This window comes from Meriones unguiculatus, chromosome 11 (genome assembly GCF_030254825.1).
Source record: "Meriones unguiculatus strain TT.TT164.6M chromosome 11, Bangor_MerUng_6.1, whole genome shotgun sequence".
Classification (NCBI taxonomy): Eukaryota; Metazoa; Chordata; class Mammalia; order Rodentia; family Muridae; genus Meriones; species Meriones unguiculatus.
The window spans coordinates 44,608,637-44,632,153 of NC_083359.1; the positions used below are offsets into that span (position 1 = coordinate 44,608,637).

Below are 23,517 nucleotides of genomic sequence, written 5' to 3' on the forward strand. Positions count from 1 at the left end.
AACCTAACCTATGATTCTAATTATATTAAGTGTTTTAGAGTAAGTATAATTGTTGTGACTGATGGATCTGTTATTACTCAGGCCTGAGGGGAGTAGAGTAGAGAAAGGAGCATTTAGTGTCTGTGCTGTGAAAACATGCTCTGTGTTCCATTAGTATAGCTACAACATTTTTGAAAAAAATTTTAAATAAATGCTGAACTGTGCACTTTAGAAGTGTGAATTTTATAGAATATCAATTATCTCTCAGTTGAAGAAGCCATTGTAAACAAATCAATGCTATCATTTTTTCCATGTTACCTGTGTTTGATAGAGCTATTTTCTATGTCTCCAATATGCTGAGCAGATACCCTAGGATCCTGCAGATTTATTTAGTGTGTCAGTGTGGACTCCTGTCTGCACACACAGATGCCAGGCGAGCATCGTAGGTGTTCTTTTATAAAATCACTCTCTACCTATTGTAGCTTTTGATTTGAGATCTCTTCAAGTTCAGGAAACCAAACAATCATTCGTGGTGATGTCTGTCTAATTACAAGAACACAGCGCTGCACAGTGGGCCAAGGATCCCATCCTTACAGGACTTACTCACCTAAGGGCTGGAGGGTTGGAGCATGGCACCCACAATGACAGACCAAGCTCTCTTAACTGCCGAGCGATTTCCCTAGCCCTTTTGTATTTAAGCAACCTCCACTGATTTTCTATCTCAAGGCTACAAATGCAGGAGATAGAATAACTGTGTATGTGAGCATGTGTGGAAAATCCAGTTGGGGTCGAATTCCAGAGTCAAGTTGCTTAGTCCTAAGGTTTTACACATTCACTATTCAGATAGATACCATCAAGCTTCACTTTGGCAAAGGGATTTGCCAATTGTTTCTTCATCACAGAGGGTCTGAGAAGCCGTTTCCTTGCATCCATGTCCAAAATGAACACAGTGAATCTTTCAACTCTTTCCCAATCTGTTTGGGTGATAATTTCTTTCCCTTTTAACCTTCAGGGTCATTTACACCTCCCTCCACCTGCTCTGTTCAGGCTTCCCACAGCTGACAGCCAAAAGCATTCTGCCAGAGGCAAAATGAGGTCAAGGCCAAAACAGAGAGTCCCTTTGTGTGGGAGGGGATGTTTACTTGGGTAGATAAAGCCCTTATAATATACCTTGTTTATTTCAAAGATAGGAAGCAAATCTAAGAATTTTCCCCTGGTGAGGTTGTGGGTCTTAACCTTGGGCCTTCCCAGCATTGACTGATATGGTGTGATCAATTGTGGGGTCAATATGATCATCTAACCATTTATTTATTAAGAAGGTTTTGGATATCCATCATCATCAGCCACTGGAAAGGGCTTCAAGAACATATCACTGCACAGTGGGAAAAGGATGTTTAAAGGGCAGGTGAAAGTTGGAGAATAGGTGCATAAAGCTTCTATGTGGTTAACAACTAGTAGACTGAAGCTGAGCATAGTGGCACACATCTGTAATCTCAGAACTCTGGGAGGTAGAGGCAGACTGTTCTCTAAGTTTGAGGCCAGCCCGTCTACAAAGTGAGTCTAGGACAGCCAAGGCTACACAGAGAAACCCTGTCTCAAACACAAACAAACAGAAAGAACTAGGAGACTGGAATGAAAGAGACACTCCAGGTCATAGGGCACCATGACAGAACGGTGGTCAAGTTAGGTGTTACTGAACAGTGATGTGGAAGAAAGGGATGAGATACAAGGAGCCCTCACGTGTGTAGGTTTTAACAAAGGAAGACAGTGTCTGAAATGGTGGTAAAAAGGCCTGGTAGACAGTGGCCACGTGAGGCAAGACCCTTGCTCAGCATGGTCATGAGTTTGATTTTCCAGGCACCGGGCAGTGGTCCATTGCAGTGTTGTTAAATACCAGCACATTCTTGCTTATTGTGAGAGCTCTGTGTAAGCATTTGAATTTCTGGAGTTTATGAAGGGTAGACTGGTGAAGTGGGACAACCCCATCAATGAAGAATGCAAGGTTCTGTCTCAGGGAGGCCATGCTGTTGTGCCTTCTGAATGGGCTGGAAGCTGGTAGGGTGGGCTCATAGTGATGCAGAGTCCCCTGCCTGGGATGAATGATTGGTGGCATATCAGCGTGGAGGAAGCCGGCAGTAAGGCCAGTGTAATGGAACCACAGAAAGCATTTTGACTCAGGAATTCAGGTATCTACCTTGCAGCATTCCACATGCAAATAAGCACGTTTGTTCCAAAAGGTGTCCTTAAAGGGGTGGAGAAGGGGGCCCTCTGCTCAGTGTTGGGGACAGCACTTGGTCAAATGAGGATTTGGATTTTAACGGGTGCTTACACGGTTTTAAAGTCACTGGAGTAGTCTAGGTAGAAAAAAGAAAGAGATCATTTGATGTTATCATCCACTGGTTGGAAAAATTTGTGGTTATCGGCATGATACCTTAGTTTTCATTACAACTAATCTAAGATGAGGCATTAGGCTATAAGGATTGCAGGCTGGTATAGTGTCATATACGTATAATACTGCAGCTGGAGATACTGAGGCAGGGATCTCAAATTCAAAGCCGCTTAGGCCTACAGAGTAAATTCAAGCCCAGCCCCAGCTACACAGTAAAACTGTCTTACAGGAAAAAAGAAAAATCTACTAAATCAATATTGACTAAACTGACAGGAGAGCAGTGGTCACTGGTGGAACAATGCAAAGTGTATTCTCTCAAAACTTTATCTACCCTCTTTGCAGAGTTTTTACACCCCCTGTTCCCCCTTCTCTTTTTAGGCTTCTCTTCCCTGTAGATCTGTTTACTGTCATTACTGGAGGGAATGCACTCTTCTTACCTCCCTCTTCTTTCATGCTCACCTACCTGGTCCTGCCCAGTAAACTTCACCCCACGTGTGTGCTGTGTGCACTGGGCCTACATGCTTCAAGTCTCAACCAAGCCTGGTGTTTATTTGTTGTGTGACATTTTCTGGGGGAATGTCTACTTGCCATAGCAGTGCCACTGTGGATGGACCAATGAAACAGTAACAAAAAGTCTATTATAGTGAGCCAGCATCTTTATTTGGGTTACTTGGAGCAGCGCAGGGGAGGAGTTACTACAGGAGTAACGCTAATTCAAGACAGCTGTATCTCTTTAGAGCCTAACAGAACCGAGGACTCATAAAAGCTGTGTCCCTGAATTCCCAGCATGACTTTTCCAGCAGCTCAGCCAGTAGCAAAGTATCTTCTCCAGGAATTGCTACTGTTTATGTAACCCGGGGAAGAGCCTCATGAATCCTGTAAGTTTCAGGATTTCTAGGCAATTGTTAGTTTTGTTTACTCCAGGATCTTACAGAAGGGAACCTTTCAATTTGTAGGAAATAGTGACCTTTTAGTCCGGGTCATTTTATGTTCTTGCACAGAACCTGCTGTAGCCTCCACAGGATAGGAATTTAGGTTATAGAACTTCTTTTTGAACTCTGGCCAAGATACTTGAGATGAGTGATATTTCTTACAGCCTAGTGCCATTTTAACAACTTTACTTTGAATTTGAGGAAATTCAATGCATGTTCTTTTATTGTGAACTCTCCCTATCTCTGAGCCTTCTACTCCATTCATGAAGGGAGAATTTTCTTCTCCTGGAGTTGGCCCCACTTTAATTTTTTTCTGGCAATCATGACCACAGGATTTGATGCTGTCACAAAACACATTTCATTTTTATTTTTACTGCCTCTATCTTAATAACAAGTCTACCTTTGTCCAATTGAGAACCACATTACCTTGCATGTGGGCAATAAACAGTGCAGTAGGAGAGCTCAGCTTCACCCAGCCTTGTAGAAGGAGAATGTTTAATAGGCTGATCTTCAATAGATAATTTATAAGTCTTGCACTTCTTATTGACTAACTCTCATAACTCATGCCAGAAGATATATTATATATGTGTTGTCATCACACTGGGAAGGTACACATTGTCCCAGAAGAGTGGGTAAGCCTTTGGAAAAATAAACAGCTAGTCCAGTCACCTATAACCATAAAGGGGAAGAGGGAGCCCTGCCAAGCATAGAAGGTAAATGCCATGATAGAGGCATATCCTTAATTAGCATTGATGTTCACACAAGAAATAGTAAGACTTCATTTACAGTCTATAAAGAGGATAACCAATGAGCCTCTGCATAGTGATGTCATATGCCAGACCCCAGAAGCAACAGAAGAAAGGCTTTGCAGTGTGTTGATATAATTGCAGCAAGCCATATGTAAGCTCTCTCCATGTAGGGTGTGATACCATTTTGCCCTTGGCTCCTATTTTTATTCCTCCTGCTTATAATTTCAGAACCCCAAAGCAAAGTCAAACCTATATCATGTGTTTAAGGAAGTAGGAAATGTAGGTTAGGTCTTTTATGCTCTACCCCCTTAATCCTTACACAGTTATAACTACCTGAGAAACACAAATGTATGTGATTATTAAACTCTTAGGCTTTGAGTATAATTCCAAGTGAAGCAGGTATATGCTGTGTGGACTTGTTTGAGGCATATAACCAAGAGGAAACATGTAGTCACCCTTGGCTATCTGTGTACGAGTCTTTCATCTGCACTGTGGATGTTCAATAGAAATTCCAAGACCATTTTATTATTTTCCGAGGTGAAGCACTTTGGAAAACTGAAGCGATGTTTTTTCTATGTAGTCTTCATATACTTGGGCCACCTTTTGTGTCCTCTCCTCCCATGATGAAAACATGAGTGCATTCACAGAAAGGTGAAAAGCACTTCTATTTCATTGCTGTATCATCTTGTGCCCTACAAACATTGTGGGCAATTGCATGAAACACACCACATAGCACAAAATGGTACTCTGTGTTCCTTGGGAAGAACAGACATTTGTCCATTTTGAGTCAAGATTTGGGGTTACTTAAGAAATCCAGGGATTATTAGTGGAGATTGACAGTACGTCAAATGCTAGCTAATCACAGTGTCTCAGAGAGAATCAGAAGAAGCGGCTCTGCCCCAAACCCCAAATCAAATGGCCCACACAGTGTGTGTGTCAAAAGAGAGAGATTGTCTAATTGAGGACAATAGAATCTCGTTTTCTAATTCTGGGGAAAATCTCCCCATGTTCATCTTAGCTATAGTCTTCCTAGTATCAGAAAGCCTGGGAGGGCAAAAAGCTCTAAATACTAAAATGCTAAGCACAGCTCCACACAGGAAGTGGAGCTTTGGGTGACTCTCCTTTAGGCTCGGCAAAGCCAGAGAAGTTAGGCCTCCCACGGGGCAGAATGCCCATCATCTTGTCATGTGGAGAGCCTGTGTTCTTTGGATTCATTGTAAATCCCCAGGCAGTGTTGTAGGCACTCTGCCAAGGCCCAGCTCAGGGCTCTCTTTGTTTCTGACCAGCGTTGGCCAGGTCTTCTCCCTTCACAGTCCCTTCCTTCAGACAGAGCCATTAATTAGATGTCCACATTTCACCCACACCACCCAGAGATCACACAGGTCACCTTGAAGTCTTCAAGTGTGTTTACTGTCCTTCAGTTTATCTCCATCCTCGGCCAGTCACAACCTCTGGGCATGGATTTCTTTTAAGCCCTTTTAAGGGCAACATTGGTGTCCCAGGACCTTGAGAGCCCTCATTAGTAAGGAGCCAGGGCTTTGGGGGGGTTATCTCAATTAGTCTAATATTTGTTGGTGAGCTCCAGGATTTAAGGTTAAGTTCCTAGAACTCCTCTGTCAAAAGCTGGGTGGGTGACATGCAACTGTAATCCCAACACTGAGAAGCCTGCTGCTTAGTTAGCATAACCAAATCTGTGAACTCCAGGTTCAGTGCGAGACTTTATCTCAATGACAAGCTGCTGAGAAACTGAGGAAGACTTTTGGTGTCAACCTCAGACCATACATGGGAGCAAGCCTTTACCAGTGTATATACACATGAATATGTACATGTGCCCCCACTCCGAATGAGTGACCTAACAGCAGAAACACAATGAAACTGGCTTTGGTCCTAGATGCATGGTTGTAAGCGCTAGACCTTCTGGAGGCTTTCTGAGCCCGTAGTGAACAAGCCATTCCATTCTGTCCAGGATTAAAGAGAGGTTTTTTTTCCTTCTCCTAGAAGCCATTCCCTCAGATCTGACCTCCTAACTTGAATGGGAAACCTATGAATTATAGCTGCTTGAGTCCTGAGCAGGTTCTGGACTCAAAAGACCCACTTTGTTCAGCAGTTCTGTCTTGATGGTCCTACCTGTGACAGGCAGCACTTAGAACAGCCACAGCTGACTTAGAAAGCTTCATATTTAGCAGGTGTTTGCTCTTGAGGAAGATTGAAACCATTTTGCATCAAAGTAAGGGGTGATGGCACTTTCCCAATTATGAAGGAATGGTTTGTTGTGTTCCAAAGAGACTCACCTGTCCTCTGCTTTATGGTGTCTCTATCCCTGGAATGGAGGCAATCCAGATTAGCCCAGGTAAGTTGGAAGGAAGCAGGTGGCAGAGACAAGAATATTTCCTTGGCAGGTGCTCTTGGCCCTGTTCTCTACTCAACAGGGTAAAGACAGACAACAAATCGCATGGGACCCACCTTCACACAACAGATGGAGGTGGACTTGAGCAAAGAAGACTTCTGAAATTTCACCATGTTGCAGCCAGTCCTGATGGAGTCTAGAGGCTGAGATGAAGCCAAAGAAGGCCTTGAGAAAGTGGTAGGGAGCAAAAGCAGGCTCTCCAGGCTTCATTAGAGAGTGAATGAATGTGTGTGTGTGTGTGTGCGCGCCTGTGCATGTATGTGTATTTTTATAAGTGTACATGTTTTATAATATTTGAGACAGGAGCCTGCAGGGAGTAGCAGATGTAACTGGAATTGATTTCAAACTCAGCTATGCTGGATGAACTTGGGCAGGGCAGTTAGCCTCCCCGAATCTTAGCTTTTCAAATGTATGAAGGAAAATGGTGAAAACCCAGGTGGAGAACTGAAAAGATGGCTCAGTTGGTAAAGTGCTTGTACACAAGCACGAGGACCTAAGTTTAGAGCTTCAAACTTGCATCAAAATTGGGGCTAATGGTACATGCCTGTAATCCCACTGCTGGTGAGTCAGCATTATGGGCAGAGAAAGAAGATTCATGCCTGCCTGTCAATCTGCCTGAGTCAGAGATCTCTGGGTTCGGTAGAGATCCTCTCTCAAAAAAGAAGGCAGGGAGTGGTAAAGAGAGAGAACTGGTATGGATATCTGGACTAGGTACATAGATACACTGTGCCTCCCCCATGCACACAGACATACAACACATGCACACACATGCAAAGAGAAAGAGAGAGCCACATGCACAAGTGCACTGTATGTGAATGAGGACACACATGAGCACAAACACAAAGCGTCACAGGCATGTTTTTCTAAGGCTTAAACAAGATGCTCTGTGAGTCCCCCAGCCTGAGACACAGTGCACACTTTATCTGATCAATTGGATGTTATGATGATGGCCTTTCTGCCAGGAGGTACTGCCATTATTTTTCTTGCTGTGTTTGTTTTTGCAAAACTTTCAGCAAAGGTAGATTCAGAGTAGTTTGCAATCAGCCTTGATCTTGACTTCATGAGTCTAGTTTAGGAAGCCAGGGTGACACACTGGAGAGAGCCATTAACTAAATACAGCTCGCTGTTGAGGGATTTGGCCCTTTCTCTGATGTCCTGGGTATGAGACTTCTTCAGTTCAAGGGGATGAAAAGCAAATTCAGTTCATCCAATTATAACAAGTGGCCTTTGAAATGATAGGCTTAGAATTGTGTTTGGCCCAAATTGAATTCTTAATTACAAGCATTGCACTCCTTCCCCTCCCCCATACCTAGTGAAAGAAAATAGAGACTGGGAAATTTTAAAGGTTGTTTGGCTGGGCAACATGCCTAGCACAAAATGGGTTACGTGGCTTGTGAAGCAGCACGCCCAGCAGGTGCGAAAGGTCACTCTCGAGTTTGCGGATCCCCACACATTTGACACCGAAAGCCATCAAGTCTCTTTTGTTGGCCCCACTTAAGTTGCTTTGTTAGATGATAAAACCTTCTCACTCAAGGCCAAGTTCATGTCATGGGGTGTTCAGTGACTTCTCATAGAAGTCTGAGTGGATTTTGGTTTCAGAGGTTCAACTAAATGCCCTAAACTCTATGTCCTTGCTGTTGTTTATTATCTGTGTGAAGTGGGAGGGACAGGCGGGTTTAGCACATGTCAGCTTCTGGCTTTCATTATCGACACTCAGCAGCAGGGCTGGGGAGGGAGAGGCATATGGCTTTCCTGGTATCTCTCCACGAGGAAAAGAGGGCATTTGAGGGGAAATATTTCTGAACAGGAAGCTAGAGCAAGATGGTCCTTGTGGGTGTGATAGAGAAGTAGAGGAGCCAGTCAGCTGCGAGGCTCCTGGGTCCCGTGCCAGCCCACACCTTTGCAAAGCATTTTCAAGATTAGGAATCTGTGTCTTGCTGCCAGGTAGCAGTTGAGAGTTCCGGAATCTATATTGGCTTGGGTCTGTGGACAGCTTTGTCTATCACATGGGTGCCTGGGGTGAACAGGCCTAGCAGCTTCTCCCACCTTCTAGGCACTTGGCTGCCAGAAAGCATCTCCCCTTCAAAGGACAAGATCTGTTTATCTTGCGGTTTGTATGGAGGAAGGATTTTAACATAGGTTATTGAATTTGACCTTTCTACTAGAAAAAAAACCCTGACACATCATGGTTTTAATTTATAGGTCTTCATATGGCAGCAGTTCTTGGTTCCAGTTTTTGTATTTTTTTTTTAATTTAACATTTTCCCTGACCATTCTTGATGGCATCAGGTTGAGTTCCTGGGTTTCAAAACAAAAAATCTCCTGTGATTTCTTTTGGTATGGAGGAACACTCATTAGGAAAATGTTCAATAACTTTTGCACTATCAGAATGCTGAAGAATGGGCTTTCCCTCCTGCAATGTATCAGGAAAGAAATTTTTTAACAGCTAGAGACTGCTTCTCACAGGGGCACCCACTCTCCCAGCTAGACCGTTCTCTAGATGACTATCCCAAGATATGACCCTGGTTATTGTGCAGGATCTAAGGGCTGGTCAGGATCCCGCCCTAAGGGTGTCTGTTGGAGGAATCCTCTTGGAGCATTTTCCCTATGTTTCTGATTACAAATTGTGATGTTTATAGGAAAATGTGGTAAATTCTACTGAGTAAGCCTTTTAGATGCCACATGATTAATGTTCACATATTAGGACAATGACCATAACAGTTATTGTGGTAAACCTGTCTGTTTGCCTACCCACTTGCCTACCTGCCTATTTATCTATCTGTCTGTCTCTCTGTCTTCATAATCTACATATCTATCTAGCTATGTATCTACCTATCTGTGTAGCTAATCTGTCATCTATTTGTCTATCAGTCTATATAGCCAATTATCTAGTTATGCATCTATCTATATATCTACGTAGTCATGTACCTACCTATCTAGCTGAAGTGTCCATCCACCATTTCTTTTCTTTCCTTCCATTCAAATGCATACCTTATTGTGCAGGCAGTAGATAGTGTTCAAGGCCAGTGTCATAAGTAATGCAGAACTTTCCTTCTTGTAGCCATAAACATCTTGCAAGATATAAATGTCATCAGAAACCAGATCTCCAGATGATGCACTCTACAGGGTAATAAATATATGAAAGAGCTTGCCAGATATTTTGTAGCAAGAAAGAATTTAGAGTGACTGCAAAAATAAGAATCTAATTTGAGACTCACCTTTTTAGAAGTCTCAGTCCACATTCCAAACTATAGCCACAGTCAAGCAGCTCAAAGGAGCTTTACTGGTTCTCAGTGCTGGCTTGATGAATTAAAATTCCTTTAATGCAGTGTCTCTCAGTCAGGACTTAGTTTTTTCCCCACAGGGGCTGTTTGACCATGTGCAGAGGCATTTTTGGTCATCACAACTAGAAGTGAGATGCTCCTGACCTCTGCTAAATAAAAGAAGAAAAAACAACAACAAAAAAAAATATTCTCTCACAGCCTATCCTGCATAGAAAAATATCCTGCAAAAGAGAATTAAAACACCCAGGTTATGAGGTGTAAAGAGGCTGGGTATCTCCAATTTAGTGTGAGAGATGTAATATGGTCATATGGTCATGTACAAAGTACTAACTCTAATGGAATACAGGTTATAGATTGGGAAAGTGTTAGAGCCATGTCTTTTTTAATGCTAATTTTATGTCTATAAGCTAGCTTTCTGCCCTGTAGAGAACAGAGCTGCCTCTACTGAGTCTTTCTGTTTCAAATTAGGAGAGCCCAGGTCTTTTCTTTGTCATTCTTTCAGAAGCTCCCAGGGAAGATTTTCATTGGTTTGGCATAGATCACATGTTCTCCATTGACTCTATTGGCTGTTAACCCAGGTGTATAGCTGGGTGTAACAGGCATGCTCCCAACGCTAAGCCTGTGCATAGATTCTTCCCCCAGGAATCTGGGGATGTTTTGCACCAGGTCTCCACTCTTGTTGGTGCCTGCTTCCATTGCATGTTCTCTTACTGCCAGGACATTTGTAAACCTGACATTGTTTCCAGCCCAGCTATGTCAGAGAATGTCACTTAGACATTGCCAGATTGCCGAACACCTTGGCTGAATATCACAACAGGCTCTTGGAGAGGAAGCAAAGTCTGTGTGTGTTTCCAGGGAAGCTTGGCCTTGACATTTCTGGTGAGAATGCTGAACTTGGTTGAGCCTTGAAAAATCATCTGGTCCAGCCTTCTGTCCCAGACTTGTGAATTTAGAATTTTCTATGATACACGAGCATGGAAGGCACAGCCTCACAGAGCCCTGTTTTGCCTCCCTGCTCTGACCATGAAACCATGTTATCTTAGGTTCTATCAGATATATTTGTTGTGGAGCATGGCAAACTCTGGTCATTTCCTCCAATGATATTGATAGTTTATCTTTTAATTCCACTCAGAAGAAATTTGTCAAGCCTGCATTGTGCTAAGCTCTCTTAAACTGGTGCCAGAGAACCCAATTACAGAAGCTACAAAGACATTTGAGAGTAAGCACAGAAAAACATTTAAAGGAATTAAAGATCAGAAAGGATTCCAGAGAAAACATTAGGCACCATCAGGCAGAGAAACGGAGAAGAATTAGAATATGGAAAAGAGAGCTACACAGAGCTATCTGGATGCCCTGACTTCTCACCCCTGAAGTATTTAATTTTGAGCATGTTTACTCTTTCAAAAAGTAAAATGAAATGATCAATTAGACTTTTGTCAGGTGGACAAATTTTCAAAGTCTGGTGTGAAATGAATTGCAGATGAATTTTTTCTGACTTGATTTTTAACACCCCCCCCCTCTACTTTTCTTTTTCCTCCTTGGTCTTAGACAATATGGTATTGGTAGAATCATGAAATCTTGCCAGTGGGCACATTTACTGAGCTGAAATGTGTGCTTTTGCCTGGAAGGTGTTGGCAGCTGTTCTCTAGGTAGTGGCTGAGGTCCCCAGCTCCATCTTAACTGTTGGCAGAGATGAAACCCAAAATCACTTGGGGTACACTGGAGAGTCGCTGCTCTGAGAAGGGGAGAGGTTGGTCAGTACCACATTGGCACTGGAGAAGTCTTACACGGTAGAGCCACACAGAATCAGTCAGTCGTTTCACTGAAGCTGTCTTTGGGTCTTGCTATGGAGTCTCTCTTTTTGATACATTAGTATTCTCCCTCACTCCCTTTATCTCCCATCACCTCTCTCTCCTTTCCCCCCTCTCTTCCTTTTTCTCTCCCTCCTTTCTTTTCTCTTTCTGTGTGAGTCAGAGTCTCATGCAGCCAATAGTCACCTAGACAGAATCTCATGAACTCACTATTTAACCAAGAAATGGCTTTGAACTTCTGATCCTCCTGGACCTACCTTGCAAGTGGAAGAATTACCAATGTGTGTTTATGCTATGCTGGAGATCAAACCATGGGCTTCATGAATTCTAGGCAAGCACTTTACCAACTGAGCCTCCTCCCCTGACCCAAGTGTGTTCGTGTACAAGTCCTTATTTACCTGCTTGATTTGCCCTCTCCTGTGAGGGAGAAGGGGGCTTCTGCTCCTTCCTCATGATCAGTGTCTTTTCCAGGTTTATAGCATAGAGTTAGAGACTTAGAGAGGCTCATTAGAGTCCTAGTCCTTTGCACTGCAAACTTCCATGTCCACACCATTCCTTATCATTGCACCAGTCACAGTAAAGAGCAGAGAACAAATACTCTGTTGCTCTTTTTATTTGAAAGAGACTACTTCCCCTTGGCTGCAGTCGTACTTCTCTGTGCAATAGGAAGTGTTGTATGCGTCCCAGGTTTCTCATACATTAAAAGAAATTTACTGTAAAAATCTAGTTTCTCTGAGGCTATTAATCACAATTAATATTCTTTCTTTTTCTCTTTCTCCTCTCTTTCCATGACTAAACATGTTATTAGTCCACGGGTTACAAATTTATAATCTCTACTGAAAGAGAGGGAAAAAAGAAGAATGATCATATATAATTCCACACTTGTGACCAACATCCCATCAGTATTCTCTCTCCTGGCCATGCATCTTGAGATGTGCAATTTTAGAAAGCTTGAATATCAGGAAACCAGCATCATTGATCAAATCTTCATAAACTTAAAAGGTTTCATACAGGTGTCAAAACACCATTTATTTTAATTCACTTTGGAAAATGGGGAACATTTGTGCTGGTCCAGTGGGGAGAGATGATGGTAAGAGGAGAGCCCTAGAGAGTTAATACGGTTCATCCTACAGAGAAAGTAACCCTGTGTCTGGGAGGTGCCACCCATTCCTCATGAGGTAAAAATGCTGAATCTTTGTTTTTCCATCACTGGCAATCTTAAGGCCTGGTGTGTTGACACATTCCTGAATTCCCATCACTCTGGAGGCTGAGGCAGGAGGATTGTGAGTTGGAAGTTGTATTGCTATATAGTTAGTTGAAGACCCACAGTGACTAAATAGTGAGTTGGAGTCCAGTATGGATTATTCAATGAGTTCAAGGCTTGCCTGGATTACATAGTGAGTTTGAGGCCATACTAGTCTATACAGTGGACTCACAGCCAGCCTGGGCTATGTAGTGTTTTTGAAGGAGATGTGGGCTATATATTGAGTGGAAACCAGCTCGGGCTGTATAAGGAGTTGGAGACAAATCTTAGTGTACAGCAAGATCCTGTCTCAAACAGAGGAATAGCAAAGGACCAGGAGTTAGAGAGGGAGCCCTAGGTGCCCTGCAAATATGAGCATCATGCACTTGTGCAGCTGTGCATCAGCCCATTTGACAGACACGTCCATCCTCTGAGCACTCTCTCATCCTGAAAATGCCTTTTTAAGCATAGTGCAGGGATGGTAGTGCAGTTGCGTTTGTGAAATCTAAGGCTATTCCATTAATTCTGCAACATTTTGCCATGTGCAACTATCTAGATTCAAGTTTCCTAATATTAAGCAGTTCTTAGAACATAGGTCCCCAATGTGGCGATTTTCAAACGTTCTGTAGACTGGCGGGGCTAGTAGGAACTGTATTGAATAGGGCATAGACAGACCTTTCATCTTGGGGTGCTTTCCTATAGGAAAACACTGATTACTTGTTAGATCAATAGAGAAAGAGGGGGCAAACTTAAGGATTAGCTTGATCTTTAGAGTAGAAAGAAAACTAAAGAGGACTAAACAGGCCTGGGTTCAAATCCAAACCACCAGCAGGCAAGTGAAACTCCCTCTATCCTAGAGTCCCTTCCCCTACGTAGAGACCTGCTCACCATGCCTTCCGCCTACTTGCCTTATATCTTTCTCTCTTTTTCCCTTTCTTCCTCAATCTTTCCCTCCTTTTTGGCCTCCCTCCCTTTCATTCTTTTGGTGGTATTGGGGACTGAATCTAGGGCCTGACATAGAAGTCAAACAACCTATACTGATCTACACCCCCAGCTCTCTTTCTACTGTAGTTTCTGAGACAATGTCTCAATTAGCTAGGTAAAAGTGAGAGACTCCATCTTAGAAAACAAGATGCATAGTATCTGAGGAACAACAACCAAGATAAAATCACTTGCATCCACATACATCTACACATACAGCACACACACACACACACACACACACACAGAGAGAGAGAGAGAGAGAGAGAGAGAGAGACAGACAGACAGACAGACATAGGGAATGAATATAAATCAGGGATGTTCATTAAAATCCATAGTTTGATAACCTCTTGCCATCTTCCAACCCAAACATAGAAAGCAAATGCACCCGCGCACACACTGGAGCCATAGTGCTCCTGCAGGGGAGACGGGCTGACCAGGCCTTGCAGGGAAGCCTGCAGCCCATTCCTGCATGCTTCATCCAGTTTTCCTGCAAAGTGGAGACCAGAGCAAGAAGCAAGGCAGACAGATGGTGTCCCGCAGACTCTCCCTCAAGCACTTTCATCTCTCCTCTCACTATTAATTCATCTGTTTGGATGGATACATTCACGCATGGAACCAAGATGAATAATAATGAGGTTTTTAATAACTCCCTGCATTTGCATTCCTAGTTACTCTTTACATGGTTCTAGCTGATTAAAATGAATCATTTACATAATTAACATATGGTTATAGTGTTGGCTTTAATATGCTGATTATCTCAATACTTTTGTCTGGAGTCAATTGGATTCTAACTGTAACAATTGTTTGAAGTGAGACTAGTTTATTCCTCAGAGGATGGGGGGAGATATTTGCCATGGTGCCTGATTGGCAGTTGCACAACTCACCAACATTGGTTCTATCTCGGTTTGATTATGTGATTGGAAAATAAGTAAACAGTAATAATTACAACGATCACAAAAGCTCCCGCCTATAATCTAGCAGGTATTCCCCTTCTGTTCTTTCAAATTCTTGCAGCCACTTTGCAAAGAGGGTCATATTATTCCCACTTAACAGAGAGAGAAATTAAGGCTTAGATGGGGAAAAAAAACCTGGCTCAAAGCCACAACATTTTCATGTTCCAAGTATGAGTTGCTCTGAATCAGTTTGCTCTCAGTATTGCTGACAGTGTGTGTGTGTGTGCCTGTGTAATACACATGCAGAGTCTAAAAGAGGGATTCATGTGCCCTCCTCCATTCTCTGCCTTATTTTCTTCAGCCAGGGTCTCTCTGAACTTGGGGCTGCTTTGCCTGCTGGCAAGGCCTGGCAATGTTTCTGTCTCTGGCCTGCAGCTCTGTTGGTACAGCTCTGGTGCTCACCTCTTTCTATTACATAGGGGCTCAGAATTACGACCACAATTTTGTATAGTGAGTGCTTTCACCAATTGGGTCAACTTGTTCTTATGTTATTGCCAAAAAAATTTCTTTGTAGTTGAGGGACTTCTTGGTGCTTTGGTGGCTGTTAGCTGTGTTCCTGACCAACACCCACCAGATGCCAGTTTTATCCCTCCATCACAGTATCTCCAGATATTGCCAAAGTTCCCTTAGAAGAGTGCAGGGCTATTGACAACCACTACTTTTAATAGCCCCCTTTTCTTTCTCTTTGTTTTTATTTCGCCCTCCCCTTCTCCCTCCCTCCCCACACCCTGTATGTATGAATGCGCATACATGTACAGGAATATGCCTGCAGAAGCCCAAAGCCAATATGGTCAATGAGGGGGTCTTTTCATAACAGGTTTCCACTGTTATTCTTTGAGATTGAGTTTCTCTGTAAAACCAAACCTGACAGATTCGGCTATGCTGGCAGTTCAGTGAGCTTTAGAGACCCGTCTAGTTCTGCCTCCCCAGAGCTGGAGTTATGGGAATAGCCACCACCCTGGCCTTTTATGCAGATTCTTGAGATCTGTACTGAGCCATCGCAGAGCCCAGCCCAGCTTCACATCTTAAGTCAAGATTGAGAAGCAAGCTTGTTGTCTAGGCTGATTTGCTGGTGACGATGGTGTTAAGGTGATATTGCTGCAAGCCTATGGGATTTGTTATATGTGATGTCCTGTGTCTATCTCTGAGTTGTTTATTCATTTCTTCTGGAAATTGTTGTACTTCTTGACCAAAGACATCTTTGTTTTCTGAGCTCTGTGAAGCCCCACTCCCCTGCTTCCTCTAGGGCCATTGTTACTGTTCCCAGACATACTACTCTGTAGACTTCACAAATCAGCATTTCAAGATGCCATTTTCTCATTAGCAGACCATGGGCATGGGCACTATTATCTATGATCTGATTATCTTGCTAGTTCACATTGAACTTGAAAGGGATATAGGAAGAACTAGCCAATTGTTCCTGTTTCAGTACCTGAGATTTTGGAATGGAAGGGCTTTCTGAAGGTTCATACATATTTGAAATGTATTTGAGCTAATTGCAGGCCTTTGTCCACAATTAGTCTGTGGTAGGCATGATTAATTGCAAAGAACACTGACATTTATGCATAAAATGCTTGGAGTAAAAAAGAAAGGGGAAGAGAAGATGACTAGAGAAATGCTGAGTAGAATGTTAATGCCCATGACCCCAGAAGCAAAGCCCAGAAAGGGGATGTTCTACATCTGCAGGTGAGTATCTTAGGGAGACACATCTAGATTTCCATGTTTCTGACCTGCCTATATTTTGTTTCCTCCTCTTTTAAATGTGGCTGGCTTTGTTCAGGTTTTCTGAAGCCATGTTGATGCTTTTCTTTACATTTTCTTTTGGGGAACAGAATCTCCTGTAGCCCAGGTTGACCTTGAACTCACTAGGTAGCCAAGGATGACCTTTAACTCACTAGGCAGCCAAGAATGTTGTTAAACTTGTGATATTCCTGCCTTTCTCTCCCAAGTGTAGGGCTCACAGTCATGTACCACTATAACTATCTTCACTGATGCTTTTGTTAAGACATGAGCTGTTCTGTTCATTTCTCCCAGCAATCTCTCTCTCTCCATCTCTAGAAACTCATAGTCACCTTTGGTAACCAATATGCATGTGGTGCCTTTTTCAGGAAGCATCAAGAAACTAATAGATGTAAGATAATCACTACTCAAACCAACCAATTTATTATTGTTTAGGTTAAAAATGATACATTCCAGAAATTAATAATCAGATATCCCCAACAATGACAAAGGGAAGGAGGTTATGACCTCTACTTATTTATTCTCAGTTGCCATTGGATAAAGAGAACAGACCCAAAGATCTATAGTTATGTAAATTGATAATGCATATATGAGTGAATAAATGTGATTTATTTTCACACAAAGAATAATCCACCTCAGACTAGATGCCCCATTTCATGTTTACCTATCTGTATATTATAGTGTGCTATGGGATTTCCTTGACCTGTCCTCTACTGTATGCTTCTTATATTCCTGATTTAATCACTTCCCTGAATAGCCTCTGTGGTATTTTGAATTGTGAATATTAATAGCATAGGTACACACTGAGTTACCAGCATAAATAGAGCTATCTAAATCTTTATAAATATATAAACAGAACATGGATGCATTAACCTCGGTCACTTTTCCCTGGGCTCATTAATTTCCTAACAGTGTGGTTACAGGGCCAAAATGTTGGTGTCATCTAGTTCTTTGGTTTGATTTGGCTTGGTAATTTTTGTAGCTCTGGCTAGCTTAGAATTGTCAAGGTAAACCAGGCTGACATCAGACATGTGGCAATTCTTTCTTTCTGTTTTTGTACTGATGCCTTACCACTCTTGAAAGATACCTTCAAACCTTGTTAAAGTTCATGTCAAAACACACATTTCTCAATTGCTACACTTGGAAAGTACAATCAGACAGATCAAAGATCAAGGGCAGTATGGGCCACAGAGCAGGACCCTGTCTCAAAAATACAATAAACAACACAAATGACCTTCCTTACTACTCAATAGATATAATTTGTTTAGTTTCAAATACTTTCTTGTCATTGCTACACATATGATACCTGATGGTAGTAACACAAAAGAGACAATATATGCACTCAGCAGCCACTTTGCAGTGACATACCTATCATTCCCTGCACTTGTGACTTGGTGTTGGGGGAATAGAGGTGCAGGCATGGATATCACATGAGAATAAGAAATTCATGTTCTGTGCCTCTATAAGAAACAGGCTATCTAGTTGTCAGCTGACTCAAATTGTGATAATCAAGTAGCTCATAGATTGGTCTAGACTCCTGATTCTGTGCTTCAGGGAGTTCCCCATCATCACTTCTTTGGCTGCCCAGGCAAGAGTTAAGTTTCCAAACTGCAGGGAGCAGATACAGGAAAGGCAACCCTTAGTGGCATTTCAGATTTATTAGTAGCAGCTGTTTGGAGAAGGGCCATGTGTAGACTCAGGCAGGAGGAATTCAAGGATTGATTAGCAATGTCTGCTTGGGGCATGGAATGGCAGAAAGGGAGCCTACAAAGCAGCATTTCTCTTTGCTTAATAAATGTAGGTTACTATTATGGTTTTTTTGGAGTTTACTAAGAATTTTTATGTTACCATAAAAACACCTTTATTGGAGAAGTGACAAAGGAAGGAAGATAGGGAGAGAAGGAAGAGGGTAGATGTAAAATAAACTCCAAAATATGGAGAGTATTCTAGGTTGATTTTTATTTGAGTGTTTTTTATATTATGAACTTGACCTGAGGGAACAGAACAGGTGTTGCATGTGAAACAAGATTCAGTAATGTTAGAATGAAATAAAGACAGTCTTAAAACAGGTAGTATTGAGAGGCAAGATGCTAGAAAATAGAAGGATATTCTGTATCTCTCTGCATTCCCTTGGTTTTGTGTAACCACTAACTAATGGACCTTCTCTCCAGGCAGAATGGATGGTGTTAATCTCCAGACCCTTTTGTAATAAATGCTGGACTGTGAACAGGAGATGGCTGAAAGAGAGTGCCTGGGCAAACCTTAATCTTTAATAAGGTGCACTGCTAGTCTATAACTGTCAGACAAGACAGAAGGACCAGGCTTTCTGCTTTCTCACCCAGAATAAGAAATGGGGTCTGGGCTGCAAGGGCCTCATACTTTTAATGCTCTAGGGGGAGCCACCAGGAGCTGCACTTTAGAGACTGCTACATTCACCAAACAGCTTTCTCTAAAAAAAGAAGCCAGTGCCTCTCAATGGTGCTCAGCTTCTTGCGAGAAAGTCTAGTTGTATTGTGATTCTACCAATCTTGCCTTGTAACATGGGTCCCTGATAGCAGCCCTTTGCAGTGAAACTATATCACTTTTGAAGCTTAGCAGATGGGAATTGTCATAAATGATATTTTAGTCACAGATATGAGCCATAAAACTTGAAAGATAAAGTATCATTCTGAGACACACATGGAGAGGCAGATGCAGACCCAGAGTCAGTGTGTGAGCTTTGCAACAGTGCTGATGGAAGGCAGGAGAGCCGAGGAGAGCTCTTACCTCGGAGCAAATGATTTGACTAAGAGCAAGCAGTGTTCAGCATGGAGTTGGGGAGATGGTTTCAGTATGGGTTACCATTCATCAGCCAAGGGGACCTACTTTCCTGTCTTTTTCTGAGTGCATTATCTTCTTACTGCCCTGTGAAGGGTCCTTAGTGGTGTTTATTTCTTACCATGTTTGGCACTTTGTGCATGGCACAGTACAGATAACTGCATAGTGTATATGTTCTGTGCAGTACTTCCTGGTTTGCTAGTCATTTTTGATGATTTTGCTGAGCTAGTTATACCTGATTATTTTGCTGAGCTGAAGAATTGATTAAGTTCAATGATATGGTATGATAGTATCTCATGGATTCTTGCCTCGAGCCAATATGCATATTAATGATTTTTATCAAGAGATGTACCTGGATCTCATGGACCTCAACCTTCCCTTTATTATCACTGACAGCATGATCACTTTGTGGGGCCAACAACAGACAACAACAAATGAGTAGCCCTGTAAGAACCCTCCAGAAAGTACTAAACACCGCCTTGTTTGTGTACATTAAGTTATGCTTATAGCTTTTGCTGGACTGGAGCTTATTAAGTATCCAAAGATGACCTTGAACTTCTGATCCCCTTGCCTTCACTTCTAGAGTTCTGGGGTCACAAGCATGTACTACCATGCACAGGGTATAGAATCCAAGGCCTTGTGCATGCTAAGTAGACATACCACCAACTGAGATACATCCAGAGTCCATAACCAAATTTAATGGCTTTGTCTCCATATCATTTACATACTACAGGGACTTCCAGCTATTTTTATGAGGTTTCACTCATCTCACCACACACAGTTTCTTATTCAAAGTAGCCACTGATGATATGGTTTTAAATACATAGGGAATATGTCATCTATTATTTGCCTGCAGTTGTATTTGAAAGCCTTGGTGCTGCATGGATTCTATAGTCAATTAAATTGGAATGTATGACTTCTATACTGGAGAGGATATTTGTGTGGTTTTGTGAGAGTGAGTGTGTGTGACATCTGAGGTAGAATTATGAACACGAGAACCTCACAGAGTATATAAAGGGGACAAAGGCGAGACTGAGTATTACTTTCTAGAAAATTCCCATGGGGTTTGTTGTTGTTTAATTTTGATTTCATTTAATGTTTTAGTTTAGAAATAGCAATAACACTTTAATTCTTACTGTATCTCATTAATTTTTACTGTATCTCTTACATTGTTTCATCCTAGCCACTATTTAACTCATTTATCCTGTTTAATCCTTTCAATAATCTTAGAAGATTAATGTCATTATCTGGGTCCAGTCATAGAGTCTCTGAAGCACTAGGAAGTAAAATAACCTCTCTGGCCAAATTTCTGACTCCTAAATGAAAAAATGTCTACATTCGTGTGTGTTGCTTTTCCTGTTGAACAGACAGATTACAAGACAAAAGACAGCGTGAGTGGAAGGGTCTGTCTTGGCTCACAGTTTCGCTGAATTGCAGCCTTTCACAATAAATCAGGGCAGGCCAATATGTTAAGGGCCCATGCCTCACGGCCTACATGTTCCAGCTAGAACCCATCTCTCAAAGATTCCACAACCTTCTAAAACAGTGCCATTATCTGGAGACCAAGTGCTCATGTGTGTGAACCTGTAGTGATGTTTCGGATTCAAATGTTACTATTGTTCAAATTGAGGACTGCCTGCTTCTAGAATTGCTTCTATTATCTTGCTGGTCTTGAGGGACACAGAGTCTAGTATGTTTTTAGTAATGTTTTTAGCAATGTGTCCTTAGGGTGAGTCAAAGGAGAATATGTAGAAACCTTGTTTTTCTATGAAGAGGACAAAGCTAAATTATTGACCATTAACTTACTATTTCACTAAAGTGTGACCTGAATTGAGTGCATTTCTGATAAGAGTGTTTTCTTTGTAGCTGAATGTTCTGTTCAGGTGTTTTAACTCTGTTTGCATGCATTCCACAGAGGTGTCTGTGTCCTCATTAATCCCTCAGTTCTTTCTGAAAGGTAAAAAGGAACTGAGTTTGAAATGTGTGCTCTTCTGTTGATCTGGGAACGTTTGTCCTGAGATGTCTTGCCTATAAATAAATATAGCATAAAACAAGACAAAAGATCTCTCCTGACTTCTCTGGTGCTTTCGCTCCACCTCCTTGGCATTAATGCATCATTTGTAGAGCCCACTTTGTAATGATGACACCAACAATGTTTTTTTTTTTTAGTGTTATTTGATAGTACTTTAGGCCAATATTCTAAGATGTGACATACAGTGGAGAGAAAACTGGCATGTTATGTCTTGGCTTACAAACAATGGAAGGCGTACATATTTGGTAGATGAAGACAAGAGAACTGGGGACTTATCCTGCCATCTACCCATAAAGCAGAGACTAGGATCCTGTGACAAGCACTGCCATGATGTGCGCTTTTATTTTTCAGTGCTGAAGGGGGAAAAAGGATATGCCTATTTATGGCACTTGCTGAAACAGTTTTGATGTGCCTATTCAGGATATAGAGAGTGTGATAATGAAGTAAAATATTATATGTGTGTATGAATTTATGTATACACACATGTACCTATAAGTGTGTAGTAAAATGAAAGCATGTGTAGATGCTGTCCAGGAGCACTATGGCTACATTCTGGCTCTCCATACCATGCCACTAGTAACCAAGCTTTCCAGAGATTCTTGTTCTTTCCATGTGAAATCATTTCCCTTCCTGTCACTAACACAGAACTCCACACACTGTCCCCCTGAGATGATCCCAAATTTCCATCCCCATTCCACAGATGAGCACGACCCAGAAGAGGAGGTTAAGTGATTTCTTTTCAGGTCACATCTGCTGAGAGAAAGACTAGAGCCTGGCACATGCTTGCCATATTTCGTGTTGGTGATAGGTTTCCAAATTCAAATATTCTGACCTCAGAGTTTTCTGGGTTAGACCTCTAGAAAACTACCAGGAGATATCATGTTATGTAATTAATTACAACTATAATTATCTTGGTTTCTGGGTCATATAAAGATCATCAGTGAGTTTTGTTTCCATGATTCATTCAGCAAAGGAATTATTTTTTGCTAAAGTACAAGTGTAATTAGTTTTCATATGCTTAAATAACAGAAACATGAAACGCCAGTACTAGGACTGAGTTTATCCTGGTAGAAGAGCCTTACAGGATAGATGGAGTTGAATCCAGAATCATTAAATGTAGCATCCACCAATCTTGGAATAGAAAATATTCCTCCCTAAATACTATGCAGTCTGCATGGGCTACAAGGATTTACCTATGGCATGCACATATGCTATGTGAGTGACCAACTGAGTTGGTGAAATAGACAAAGATGGTATTCTTTGTCTAGCCCCTAAGCATCATAGGAGTGATAAAAACAAAAACAAACAAACAAACAAACAAAAAACAAGCCATCGCTTCTGTTGGTCCTAGTGAAGATTTTCACAGGAATGACAAGATAAGAACTTGTAGTATTGAAAAACTTTCAAATTCAGATTTTTCTCTCATGGTATCATTAAGGAAGACAGGCTAGCTCTGCAATTACTCTTTATCCAACTCTAAGATCTCCCTAACAAAATAACAAGCTAGCTAACAAGCTAGCTCAGCTAGTAAAGCTCTTGCCTTGAGCACATAAATACCTTAGGTCTATCCTCAGATCCCATGTAAAATGCTGCAGTATTGTAATTCCAACACTGAAGAGGCAGAGGCAGGAGGATCCCTGGAGTTCACTGGCCAGCCAGATCAGCTTTGTTGATGAGCTCCAGGGCAGTGAAAGACCCTGTGCTGGAGGATATTCCATAGGATGGTACCTGGTGTTGACTTTTGGTGCCCATGCATGTGCCTGTGTGTGTGCAGACACACATACACACGCACACACAATTGTTAGCATAGGTTTATTTTCACTGTATTCTCTTCTACTCACTGGATATACATAAATGGGAATAGCTCTTACATATATCAGTTACCTCCACAGCTTCCTGGGGTGGATCACACAGGGACACGGGGCACCAGGATCACCAGACTGTGCTGGCAGCATACATTTGTCTGCTGAAGAAAAAAACAGCAGACACCTCCTTCTGAGGAGAGAGGCCTGTTTGCATGCTCTGCCTGTCACTAGATGACTCATGAGTAGAGTTACTGAAGAATCATTGTATCATTAAGATATATGGACTATGACAGCTTTACATGCCTGTCAATCATTGAAGATACTGTAGTAACCGCATAAGGAGGATGTGATCCTTTTGTCTCTGATATGAGTAGTTTCAGAACAGGAAAAGA

At 41.9% G+C, this 23,517-nt stretch overlaps 1 protein-coding gene across 36 annotated transcripts in view; it reads left to right on the plus strand.

Annotated features, from left to right (window-relative positions):
* Rbfox1 (RNA binding fox-1 homolog 1) overlaps positions 1-23,517 on the plus strand; it is a 1,697,412-nt gene that overhangs the window by 1,371,374 nt on the left and 302,521 nt on the right. The gene's annotated exons all lie outside the window — the stretch shown is intronic.